This window comes from Oculina patagonica, chromosome 4, assembly GCF_052425735.1.
Source record: "Oculina patagonica isolate OP01 chromosome 4, crgOcupat, whole genome shotgun sequence".
Lineage (NCBI taxonomy): Eukaryota > Metazoa > Cnidaria > Anthozoa > Scleractinia > Oculinidae > Oculina > Oculina patagonica.
The window spans coordinates 21,980,425-21,994,642 of NC_135761.1; the positions used below are offsets into that span (position 1 = coordinate 21,980,425).

General features: G+C 37.7%; 1 non-coding gene across 1 annotated transcript; it reads left to right on the forward strand.

Annotated features, from left to right (window-relative positions):
• The first annotated feature begins 13,446 nt into the window (after positions 1–13,446).
• On the forward strand, positions 13,447–13,519 carry Trnat-ugu (transfer RNA threonine (anticodon UGU)). Its single transcript has one exon. It is a non-coding gene; the product is annotated as a tRNA-Thr (tRNA).
• The last annotated feature ends 699 nt before the right edge of the window (positions 13,520–14,218 follow it).

The window sequence follows — 14,218 nt, forward strand, 5'->3', positions numbered from 1 at the left end:
GGGGTCAATAGGCTGCCGTCAGATAACAAGTTCCATAAGGAACTCACTAACCAACCACGACAGAAAATTCCAGTACGACGTCAATGGGCTGTCGTGAGATAACATAAGTATAAGGAACTCACCAACCAAATAAGAGAGAATTATCAAGTACGAGGTCATTAGGCTGCCTTCTGTTAACAGCCTGCCGTCAGTTTACGTGACTTCCATAAGAAACTCGCAAACCTAGAAATACCGAATAATCCAATAAGTAAGAAAATAAAAATCTAGCATAAGGTCAATATACTGCCCTCATATAACATGAGTTTCATATGGAACTCACTACGTAAGAAAAAAAGAAACCTTACCCGGCAAAAAAGTAACACAAAAATAATCTAGCACGAGGTTAATATTCTGATCTATGATAAAGTGAGTTCCATATCTGATGGAACTCGCCAACCAAGTAAGAACGAATGATCAAAGCACGCGAGTAAGTAAGACAGGATAATCTAGCATAAGGTCAATATACTGCCCTTATATAACATGAGTTCCACAAGGAACTCACGACGTTAGAAAGAAAAAAGAAACCTACTCGGCAAAAAAGTAACACAAAATAATCTAGCACGTGGTTAATATACTGGTATATGATAGAGGGAGTTCCACATGAAATGTAAGACTCAGTAATCTAGTAAAAGCTTTTATTCTGGTCTTAGATAAGATTAGTTCCTTATGAAAAACGATCCTTTTTTGTTGTAAAACCCGTGCTTAAACAAGCCAATACACCTGCAATTGATCAAGGTTCCCTTTCTCAGGGTTTTCCAATGGTTAAGTCAAATCTTATTCTGACAAAAGTAAGGATATGAAGAGCAGTAAGACAAAATGGAGCAAGAAAAATAATCGGATCGGTACAAGAAAAAACATAAAACAAATGTTGGCTTATGCGCCTTCACCTATGTGAAATATTGTACATTTTTGCATGAAACCTTTATCAAAATTTTGCTGCATTGTGAAAAAGAGCTTTTTGATAAAGTTTAGGTAAATTCGAGATGATAGCACCAAATATTCACTTTAAAGCGTAAGATTGTTTTGTTGTCGATACTACCCTGTTCGTCTCATTAAATATCGCTCACAAGAATTACTGTTGGTTGCATTTTTCAGATCACAGGTTTGAAAATTTCCTCACCTGCAATGAGGCGTCATTTTTCTCTCGGCGTAAGGGTCAGGTTAGAAATTGCCCATCAATAAACACGTCTCTCATTTTCCTCGTTGAGGCTAAGTTGAAAGAAAAAAACCTTTTTCGTCCGGATTTTTATAATGACAGAGCGTTCCAGAAATGTTTTTATTTTCTCGGACTTTTTTATTATTTATGATTGAATGCTTTCTCTGTCACTCCCCCTCCCTCGAGGGTTATGTTGGGGTTCTTTCGAGAAAAATAATTTAATGAACGCCAATGAAAAAAAAGTGGCAACACAACATAATGAAGGGAAAATGGTTATTTAATTTCTTGCAATGTTAATGAACTTGAATTTAGTGGCAGTCTTCTTGATTTTATTTTTATTTCATTTATTTCTTTTCTATTTTCAGCAAGATCTTATGGAAAGGGGTTGTTTTTCCAAAAAAGCATCATTGTCAGCCCCCACTATCTACTGCCCAGTTGTAATAAGTTGTAGTTTGTTTGGCGTGAATCGAAAGACCCGAATCACGGTTGGCTTCGCTCGCGTGCATGTGTAGTTTGTAAGTTTGCATGTTCGAGCTTTGAAGCCTGTTATGTCAGCGAAACAACCCGACATTTTTCCACACGTGATAAAGGCTCTCATATTTCAAGCATCTACAGAATTTTAAACATTGTCGCTCCTTAAGCTAGTGTTTAATCGGTTGCTTTCATATCAATTTTTACATCACGCCTCTCTCAGCTTTTAATCTATTCATATTCAAACAGATCTACCTTACCATCAATTACACCATATTGATCTAAATTTATTTTTTAATTCTCACATTTTCATGTTTTGCTTTCACTATTTATCATTGATTTAATGTATCTATACTTATTCTTATTGATGTATTTATCCTTATAAGCAATTTGCATGACTTCTTATTAATGAAGATAATAGAGGTTTAAAACGTGCTTTGCTGAGACCGATCCAAGTCGGCGTTCCTCAAGGAAAATAAAGTAAATAAATTGGTAAATAAAGTGTTTTTTTTTATTTTTTTTTTTTTTAAAAAAAAATTAAAAAAAAAATTATTATTATTATTATTATTATTATTATTATTATTTGGTTGGTGAGTTCCTTATGGAACTCATAATAACTGACAGCAGCCTATTGGCTCGAACTAGATAATTCTGTCTTATTGGGTTTGTAAATTCCTTATTGAACCAATGTTATCTGACGGCAGCCTATTGACCACCTACTGGATTATTCTGTCTTACTTGGTTGGTGAGTTCCTTATGGAACTCATAGTAACTGACCTTATAATAACTGACTCATAATAACTCAAAATAACTGACCTTGTAATGGATTATTCTGACTTATTTGGTTGGTGAGTTACTTATGGAACTCATAACAACTGACAGTAGATTGTTGACCTCGTAACGGATTATTCTGTCTTATTTGATTGGTGAGTTCCTTATGAAACTCAAAATAACTGACTCAAAATAACTGACCTCGTACAGTATTATAAGACAGAATAATCTTTCACGAGGGCTCCCTTACGAGGTCAATATATATAACTCTATAACTAAACCTCTACACAGAGGTACCTCGAAAGAACCGGCACGATAAATTATTTTTTGAAGACCCAAACCTCCCAAAATTAAACGACGCTGACCTAGAGAAGCTAGAATTGCCACTCACCAAGCAAGAATGTTTTGAAACGCTTAAAATAAGTGCCAAAGGCAAATGCCCAGGAAGCGACGGATTCACTGTAGAATTCTATTTACATTTTTGGTCCGTCTTAGGAGATGAAATGGTTGAAAGTTTTAATTATGCTCTAATACACAAATGTCTAAATATAACTCAGAGACAAGGAATTATCAAAGTTGTGCCAAAAAAGCGGAAAAACAAGCTATACTTAGAAAACTGGAGACCAATATCTTTATTAAACACTGACTATAAAATAATAACAAAGGCCATAGCAAGCAGAATCGCCAACTTTCTCCCCAAACTTATCCATGACGACCAAACCGGTTACGTCAAGGGGCGATACATTGGCCAAAATATTAGGCTGATACAAGACATAATGAAAATAACATCTTTAGAAAATATACCAGGCATGGCAATATTCGTCGATTTTAAAAAAGCCTTTGATTCGGTTGATTGGCAGTTTTTATCCAAAGTTCTAGAAGCGTTTAACTTTGGGCCACAAATTCGCGACTGGATTAAAACTTTCTATACCGACATTACTAGCTGTGTTATCAACAATGGACATGCCTCCGAATTTTTCAGCTTACAAAGAGGAGTCAGACAAGGCTGTCCCTTATCTGGAATCTTGTTTGTACTTTGTGCAGAAATCTTAGCGAACGCAGTTAGGAATAATAAGAATATTAGAGGAATACAAATTTATAACAAAGAATACAAAATATCACAATATGCAGATGACACTACTGCATTTGTATCCGACGCGTTGTCAGCGCAGAACTTGTTCGAAACATTACGCGCCTTTCAAGAGATTTCAGGACTAGAAATAAATAAGTCCAAAACTGAAGGAATGTGGATAGGGTCACGGAGAAAGGACGCCTCGACACCTTTTGATATAGCTTGGCCTTCAGAGCCGATATATGCACTAGGAATCTATTTCTCTTATGACGAAGCTGAAGCTTTCAAAAAAAATTTTGAACAAAAACTACTGTCTATGAAGAACCTTCTTAATCTTTGGCAATCAAGAAACCTCACGTTGTACGGTAAAATAACCATTCTTAAAAGCCTCGCTCTCTCGAAGCTAGTCTATAATACATCGGTACTTACTTTTCCCCGAGAATTTGAATCTTCAGTTCAAGCAACCATTACTCAGTTTGTTTGGAACAACAAACCTAAAATTAAACATACCACCATGATAGGCCCGAAAGTTAAGGGTGGCTTAGATCTGCCAGATTTCGAAATAATGAACAACGCTCTGAAAGTCACTTGGGTAAGAAGGCTGCACGAAAGCAATGAAAATGCAAGCTGGTGCCATATACCTCTCACACTATTAAAACAGGTAGGAGGTATTTTCCTACTAGAATGCAACTATGATTTAAAGTACCTCAAACTAGATATACCTATACAATTTTATAAGGATGCCTTAAGCATTTGGCAAATCATAAATAATCATACTCCAGCAAACAAAGAACAGATTCTCAATGAAATTCTGTGGAACAATCGGTTTATTAAGATCGAAGGCTTCTCTGTTTATTACCATAGTTGGCATGCTGCAGGAATAACCAAAATCAAAGACATTTTCTACGAAAACAACTTCCTGACATTTGATAAATTTTGCCGCAAGTTCGCCATCAAAACAAATTTTCTTACTTATTATGGCTTATGCAACTCTATCCCCCAAAACTGGATCCGCTTGTTAAAAGAACTTGACACCGACGCACCCACTTGTTTAGAATATGCAGAGAAAATTCCTTTAGACAAGCTTTCATGTAAATCAGCTTCGAAACTTCTAATCGGGCTGAAATTCATACCTCCCACAGCAGAACAAAGAATGTGGCAAGCAAACTTTGATAAGAAAACTATTAAAACTATATACAGCATTCCTTTTAAAGTGACCAAGGATATTAGGCTCGCTATATTCCAATTCAAAATTATACATTATATCTTGCCAACTAATGCAACCCTTTTCAGAGATAAGATCATTCAACATGATAAATGTCATGTCTGCGAGCAAAAACAAACCTTACAACATCTTTTTGTTTCTTGCCCGGACGTGCAATCTTTCTGGCAAACCTTTTCCCACTGGTGGAATGTTAAAAACGACGATTTTATTGACTTGAACGACAAAACCATAATATACGGCTTCACAAACAACTTTGGCCAACAACTTGGTTTAAACCTCTGCCTGATAATCGCCAAGTATTACATCTACTCTGCTTCAAGAGAACAAGAACAGTACTATTTCGAAGCCTTCCTTGCTTTCCTCAAAAGTAAACTATCTATTGAAAAGAGTACGTGCAAATCACAAATCATTCTTTAAATAAAACGTAAGCTAACCATTTCCTACAAATGTAACTAAGTAAAAAACAAACTTGTATTACAATTTGTCCGGCAAACCATGTTATCACAAAAAAAAAAAAAAAAAAAAAATCTTACCAGATAGAAGCCCTTATTTGACTTTTGCATTCTTGTATTGAATTTTTTTCCTTTTCTTTATTTTAGTCTGTAACTTACAAGTCAATGTAATCTAAGCCGTCCTTTTGTTTATTCGTGGTTGTAAATAGTAACTAAATGTAAATTATTTTTTGAACTGTTCAATAAATGTTTGCAAACAAAAAAAAAAAAAAAATATATATATATAACTCACCAACTAACGTTTGGGATCGCTCGTATGGAATTATTTTGTCTTATTTGATTGGTAAGTTCGTTATGGAGCTCATAATAACCAACAGCAGCCTATTAATCTCTACTGTTTTTTTTGGTAGGTAAGTTCCTCATGGAACTCATAATAAATAACAGCAGCCTATTAACCTCTACTGGATTATTCTGCCTCATTTGGTTGGTGAACTCCTTATGGAATGCATAGTAACTCACCTTATGATAACTGACTCATAATAACTCATGATAACTGACCTCGTACTGGATTAATCTGTCTTATTTGGTTGGTAAGTTCCTTATGGAACTCATATTAACTGACAGCAGCCTATTGACCTCTTAGTGGATAATTCTATCTTTTTTGGTTGGTGAGTTCATTATGGAACTCATAGTAACTGACAGCAGCCTATACACGTCGTACTGGATTATTCTGTCTTACTATGTTGGTGAGTTATATATATTAACCTAGTAAGGGATCCCACGTAAGGGATTATGCTGTCTTATTTGGTTGCTGAGTTCCTTATGGAACTCATAATAATTAAAAGCGGCCTATTAACCTCGTACTGGATTATTGGGTCTCTCCCCAGTCTCAACAATAGTTTTGACATTGGCTCCAGACCTCTCGCTCTCGTTTCAACACCGAGCGCGTTCGCAAAAGATACGACTGTTTTGCAGTCTAGGGATCCCTCGTAAGGGATTATTCTGTCTTATTTGGTTGGTGAGTTCCTTATGGAACTCATGATAACTGACAGCAGACTATTGACCTTGTAACGGATTATTCTGTCAGCATTATTGACCTCGTACTGTATTATTGTGTCTTATTTGGTTGGTGAGTTCCTTATGGAACTCATAATAACTGACAGCAGACTATTGACCTCGTATAGGATTATTCTGTCTTATTTGGTTAGTGAGTTTCTTATGGAACTCAGAATAACTGACAGCAGCCTATTGCCCTCGTACTGGATTATTCTGTCCTACCTAGTTGGTGAGTTAAATATATAGACCTCATTTTGGATCACTCGAATGGGATTACTCTGTTTTTTTTGGTAGGTGAGTTCCTCATGGAACTCATAATAAATAACAGCAGCCTATTAACCTCTACTGGATTATTCTGCCTCATTTGGTTGGTGAACTCCTTATGGAATGCATAGTAACTCACCTTATAATAACTGACTCATAATAGCTCATGATAACTGACCTCGTACTGGATTAATCTGTCTTATTTGGTTGGTAAGTTCCTTATGGAACTCATATTAACTGACCGCAGCCTATTGACCTCGTAATCGATTTTTCTGTCTTATTTGGTTGGTGAGTTCCTTATGGAACTCATAATAACTGACAGCAGCCTATTGACCTCTTACTGGATAATTCTATCTTTTTTGGTTGGTGAGTTCCTTATGGAACTCATAGTAACTGACAGCAGCCTATTCACGTCGTACTGGATTATTCTGTCTTACTTGGTTGGTGAGTTATATATATTAACCTAGTAAGGGATCCCTCGTAAGGGATTATGCTGTCTTATTTGGTTGCTGAGTTCCTTATGGAACTCATAATAATTAAAAGCGGCCTATTAACCTCGTACTGGATTATTGGGTCTCTCCCCAGTCTCACCAATAGTTTTGACATTGGCTCCAGACCTCTCGCTCTGGTTTCAACACCGAGCGCGTTCGCAAAAGATACGACTGCTTTGCAGTCTAGGGATCCCTCGTAAGGGATTATTCTGTCTTATTTGGTTGGTGAGTTCCTTATGGAACTCATAATAACTGACAGCAGACTATTGACCTGGTAACGGATTATTCTGTCAGCATTATTGACCTCGTACTGTATTATTGTGTCTTATTTGGTTGGTTAGTTCCTTATAGAAATCATATTAACTGACAGCAGCCTATTGACCTCGTACTGGATTATTGTGTCTTATTTGGTTGGTAAGTTCGTTATGGAACTCATAATAACTGACAGCACACTATTGACCACGTAAAGGATTATTGTGTCTTATTTGGTTGGTGAGTTTCTTATGGAAATCAAAATAACTGACAGCAGCCTATTGCCCTCGTACTGGATTATTCTGTCCTACCTAGTTGGTGAGTTAAATATATAGACCTCGTTTTGGTTCACTCGAATGGGATTACTCTGTTTTTTTTTTGGTAGGTGAGTTCCTCATGGAACTCATAATAAATAACAGCAGCCTATTAACCTCTACTGGATTATTTTGCCTCATTTGGTTGGTGAACTCCTTATGGAATGCATAGTAACTCACCTTATAATAACTGACTCATAATAGCTCATGATAACTGACGTCGTACTGGATTAATCTGTCTTATTTGGTTGGTGAGTTCCTTATGGAACTCATAATAACTGACAGCAGCCTATTGACCTCTTACTGGATAATTCTATCTTTTTTGGTTGGTGAGTTCCTTATGGAACTCATAGTAACTGACAGCAGCCTATTCACGTCATACTGGATTATTCTGTCTTACTTGGTTGGTGAGTTATATATATTAACCTAGTAAGGGATCCCTCGTAAGGGATTATGCTGTCTTATTTGGTTGCTGAGTTCCTTATGGAACTCATAATAATTAAAAGCGGCCTATTAACCTCGTACTGGATTATTGGGTCTCTCCCCAGTCTCACCAATAGTTTTGACATTGGCTCCAGACCTCTCGCTCTGGTTTCAACACCGAGCGCGTTCGCAAAAGATACGACTGTTTTGCAGTCTAGGGATCCCTCGTAAGGGATTATTCTGTCTTATTTGGTTGGTGAGTTCCTTATGGAACTCATGATAACTGACAGCAGACTATTGACCTGGTAACAGATTATTCTGTCAGCATTATTGACCTCGTACTGTATTATTGTGTCTTATTTGGTTGGTGAGTTCCTTATGGAACTCATAATAACTGACAGCAGACTATTGACCTCGTAAAGGATTATTCTGTCTTATTTGGTTGGTGAGTTTCTTATGGAACTCAGAATAACTGACAGCACCCTATTGCCCTCGTATTGGATTATTCTGTCTTACTTAGTTGGTGAGTTATATATATAGACCTCGTTTCGGATCCCTCGTATGGGATTACTCTGTCTTATTTGGTAGGTGAGTTCCTTATGGAACTCATAATAATTGACAGCGGCCTATTAACCTCGTACTGGATTATTGTGTCTTATTTGGTTGGTGGATTCCTTATGGAACTTATAATAACTGACAGCAGCCTATTAACGTCGTACTGGATTATTCTGTCTTTCTTGGTGAGTATATATTAACCTGGTAGGGGATCCCTCGTAAGGGATTATTCTGTCTTAATTGTTTGGTGAGTTCCTTATGGAACTCATAATAACTGACAGCAGACTATTGACCTGGTAACGGATTATTCTGTCAGCATTATTGACCTCGTACTGTATTATTGTGTCTTATTTGGTTGGCGAGTTCCTTATGAAACCCAAAATAACTGACAGCAGACTATTGACCTCGTAAAGGATTATTCTGTCTTATTTGGTTGGTGAGTTTCTTATGGAACTCAGAATAACTGACAGCACCCTATTGCCCTCGTACTGGATTATTCTGTCTTACTTAGTTGGTGAGTTATATATATAGACCTCGTTTCGGATCCCTCGTATGGGATAACTCTGTCTTATTTGGTAGGTGAGTTCCTTATGGAACTCTTAATAATTGACAGCGGCCTATTAACCTCGTACTGGATTATTGTGTCTTATTTGGTTGGTGGATTCCTTATGGAACTTATAATAACTGACAGCAGCCTATTCACGTCGTACTGGATTATTCTGTCTTTAAGATAAAGATAAGATAAAATTTTATTGAACACTCCTAAAGAGGTTTTTCAGTGAACAATACATGAAGTTGAATAAAATGTAAAATTTAAGATGTGTACACTAGTTATATATTATAAAAACAAAATAAAAAGAAACAGAAAGAAAAATGAAAGAAATAAGAAAAAAATTAATTTAAAAACTCGCTGAGAAGCTTTGTCTTCAGAGCTTTCTTAAAAATTGTATGACTCTTGCATAGTTTTAAGTCTTTGTCTAAAGAGTTCCATAGCTTTACTATTCTGTAATAAAATGACTTCTGGCCAGCAGTGGTTTTGCACAGGGGAATATTCAGTTGTTGTGAATTTCTTGTGGTTCTGCTTTATATTTGTTGCCTTTTGACAAATTGCGAAGTCAGATAGGTCGGGGCACAGCCCGTCATGCACTTAAATGCGAAAACAGCGTCTCGGAGGTAAAGCTGCTTTTTTACGGGAAGCCACCTCAAATTCTTGAGTGATGGAGTTATATGCTCAAATTTGAATGTACCACTAATTATCCGAGCAGCGAAATTCTGAACGAGTTGAAGTTTTTGCACATTGCAGGCAGTGGTGCTGGACCATACAGTAGAACAATAGTACAACTTACTGAAAACGAGCGCGTTGATGATAGTCACTAATAGGTCGGAGTTAAATGCGTGCTTTGCCCGATTAATCTGAGCTAATTTACTCATACAGGATGAAACTGTCGCTAAAATGTGGTTTTCAAATGACAGAGTGGGGTCGAATGTTACACCAAGATCTTTGATGGACTCTGACGGCAAGAGTTCCTTTCCGAGCAGCGAAAGCTTGAAATCAGATAGTCTACGGATCATCGGGCGGCTGCCAAAGATCATGAGCTTTGTCTTTTCAGGGTTAAGCAGAAGACAATTATCAAAACACCAGTTACGGATTAGATGTAAATCTTTTTGAATAGTGTCCTTTGCTTCGTCAGCATCACCAACTTTGAAAGACAAATGAAGTTTGGCTGGTTGCTGGAAGGTCATTTACATAGATACTAAACAGCATAGCCCCGAGTACGCTGTCTTGAGGGACGCCACAAGTAACGGGTAAAGCGTCTCATAGCGTTGAGTTTATGCGAACTACCTGAGATCTTTGGGACAGATAGCTAGAAAACCATGTTAACGCAGATGAGGAGATGCCAATGTTCTTGAGTTTCTTTATTAGAATTTCATGCTTGATACTGTCGAAGGCCTTGCTCATGTCTAGGTACACGACTGCAGTAACTTTAGTCTTTCTTGGTGAGTTATATATTAACCTGGTAGGGGATCCCTCGTAAGTGATTATTCTGTCTTAATTGTTTGGTTAGTTCCTTATGGAACTCATAATAACTGACAGCAGACTATTGACCTGGTAACGGATTAGTCTGTCAGCATTATTGACCTCGAACTGTATTATTGCACCTTATTTGGTTGGTGAGTTCCTTATGAAACTCATAATAACTGACAGTAGGCTATTGACCTCGTAAAGGATTATTCTGTCTTATTTGGTTGTTTAGTTCCTTATAGAACTCATAATAACTGACAGCAGCCTAATGACCTCGTACTGGATTATTGTGTCTTATTTGGTTGGTAAGTTCGTTATGGAACTCAAAATAACTGACAGCACACTATTGACCTCGTACTGTATTATTGTGTCTTATTTGGTTGGTGAGTTCCTTATGGAACTCATAATAACTGACAGCAGACTATTGACCTCGTAAAGGATTATTCTGTCTTATTTGGTTGGTTAGTTCCTTATAGAACTCATAATAACTGACAGCAGCCTATTGACCTCGTACTGGATTATTGTGTCTTATTTGGTTAGTAAGTTCGTTATGGAACTCATAATAACTGACAGCACACTATTGACCTCGTAAAGGATTATTGTGTCTTATTTGGTTGGTGAGTTTCGTATGGATCTCAAAATAACTGACAGCAGCCTATTGCCCTCGTACTGGATTATTCTGTCCTACCTAGTTGGTGACTTATATATATAGACCTCGTTTTGGATCACTCGAATGGGATTACTTTTTTTTTGGTAGGTGAGTTCCTCATGGAACTCATGATAAATAACAGCAGCCTATTAACCTCTACTGGATTATTCTGCCTCATTGGATTGGTGAACTCCTTATAGAATGCATAGTAACTCACCTTATAATAACTGACTCATAATAACTCATGATAACTGACCTCGTACTGGATTAATCTGTCTTATTTGGTTGGTAAGTTCCCTATGGAACTCATATTAACTGACCGCAGCCTGTTGACCTCATACTCGATTTTTTTGTCTTATTTGGTTGGTGAGTTCCTTATGGAACTCATAATAACTGACAGCAGCCTTTTGACCTCTTACTGGATAATTCTATCTTTTTTGGTTGGTGAGTTCTTTATGGAACTCATAGTAACTGACAGCAGCTTATTCACGTCGTACTGGATTATTCTGTCTTACTTGGTTGATTAGTTATATATATATATTAACCTAGTAAGGGATCCCTCGTAAGGGATTATGCTGTCTTATTTGGTTGCTGAGTGCCTTATGGAACTCATAATAATTAAAAGCGGCCTATTAACCTCGTACTGGATTATTGGCTCTCTTCCCAGTCTCACCAATAGTTTTGACATTGGCTCCAGACCTCTCGCTCTCGTTTCAACACCGAGCGCGTTCGCAAAAGATACGACTGTTTTGCAGTCTAGGGATCCCTCGTAAGGGATTATTCTGTCTTATTTGGTTGGTGAGTTCCTTATGGAACTCATAATAACTGACAGCAGACTATTGACCTGGAAACAGATTATTCTGTCAGCATTATTGACCTCGTACTGTATTATTGTGTCTTATTTGGTTGGTGAGTTCCTTATGGAACTCATAATAACTGACAGCAGACTATTGACCTCGTAAAGGATTATTCTGTCTTATTTGGTTGGTGAGTTTCCTATTGAACTCTTAATAACTGACAGCAGCCTATTGCCCTCGTACTGGATTTTTGTGTCTTACTTAGTTGTTGAGTTAGACCTGGTTTGTGATCCCTCGTATGGGATTACTCTGTTCTATTTGGTAGGTGAGTTCCTAATGGAACTCATAATAAATAATAGCCGCCGATTAACCTCTACTGGATTGTTCTGCCTTATTTGGTTTGTGAGTTCCTTATGGAATGCATAGTAGTTCACCTTATAATAACTGACTCATAATAACTGACCTCGAACTGGATTATTCTGTCTTATTTTGTTGGTGAGTTCCTTATGGAACTCATAGTAACTGACAGAAGGCTATTGACCTCGTAGTGGATTATTCTGCCTTATTAGGTTGGTGAGTACCTTATGGAACTCATAGCAACTGACCTTATAATAACTTATTCACAATAACTCATAATAACTGACCTCGTACTGGATTATTCTGACTTATTTAGTTGCTGAGTTCCTTATGGAACTCATAATAATTGACAGCAGACTATTGACCTCGTAACAGATAATTCTGTCAACATTATTGACCTCGTGCTGGATTATTGCGTCTTATTTGCTAGGTGAGTTCCTTATGGAACTCATAATAACTGAGAGCAGACTATTGACCTCGTAAAGGATTATTCTGTCTTATTTGGTTGGTGAGTTTCTTATTGAACTCAGAATAACTGACAGCACCCTATTGCCCTCGTACTGGATTATTCTGTCTTACTTAGTTGTTGAGTTATATATATAGACCTCGTTTCGGATCCCTCGTATGGGATTACTCTGTCTTATTTGGTAGGTGAGTTCCTTATGGAACTCATAATAATTGACAGCAGACTATTGACCTCGTAACAGATTATTCTGTCAGCATTATTGACCTCGTACTGGATTATTGTTTCTTATTTGCTTGGTGAGTTCTTTATGGAACTCATAATAACTGACAGCAGACTATTGACCTCGTAAAGGATTATTCTGTCTTATTTGGTTGGTGAGTTTCTTATGGAACTCAAAATAACTGACAGCAGCCTATTGCCCTCGTACTGGATTATTCTGTCTTACTTAGTTGGTGAGTTATATATATAAACCTCGTTTCGGATCCCTCGTATGGGATTACTCTGTCTTATTTGGTAGGTGTGAATTTCACGGCCAGTCCAGTCCGTATCAGAGTTTCTTAGCCAACGTACATCTCTAAGCCATGCGTGTCTACGCAGCCCTACATTTGGTGGAGGCAGCGTGGCCGAGTGGTTAGAGCGCCGGACTTGTAATCCGGAGGTCGCGGGTTCAAGTCCCGTTCTGACCACTAGCTGGATTTGTTCTCGGTAGTCCCGAGTTCAACTCCTCGGCCACGCTTGTAAGTAGCCAACTGGTCTGCCTCCTGCCAGTTGGGATTTTTAACCATGTTATGTTATGTTCATTTAATATATTTGTTTCATATTGGCCCTGAAAAGCCCCATTGGGGGAGTGGTCAATTAAGTATTATTATTACTATTATTATTATTATTTCGTCCTACGTTTCGCTTCGAAATTCTCTGAAAATTCGTAACTTTCTTCGCGAACTTCGCGAACTAACTAACCGCTCCCAATCTAACTACAAAGTCAAAAATACTCGTTCCCACAATCAAAAAATGTCACGTGCATGCAAAACACGGAATTATTCAGAGTTACGTTGCCAATCGCGCCCACGTGCATTTAAGCACGAAAGACACGACAGCGGCCCCACAAACGTCAAAGTTTAAGCGTTTGTTAATCCTCGTAAGTGTCTTTCATTCCTGTCCATCTAATAGGCACAGCTTTACGATTGGACGAAGCAACTCCTTGCTTGAAGTCTTCACCTTAGCGGATCGCACCTTTGAATCTCTTCCCTCAAAGACCTCAGTTACACGACCCACAGTCCACTTGTTGCGAGGGACATTCTCTTCCAAAACGAGCACCAGGTCGCCCACTCTAACCTTCCTTTGGTCTCTTAACCACTTTCCTCTTTCACTCAGACTCGGTAGAT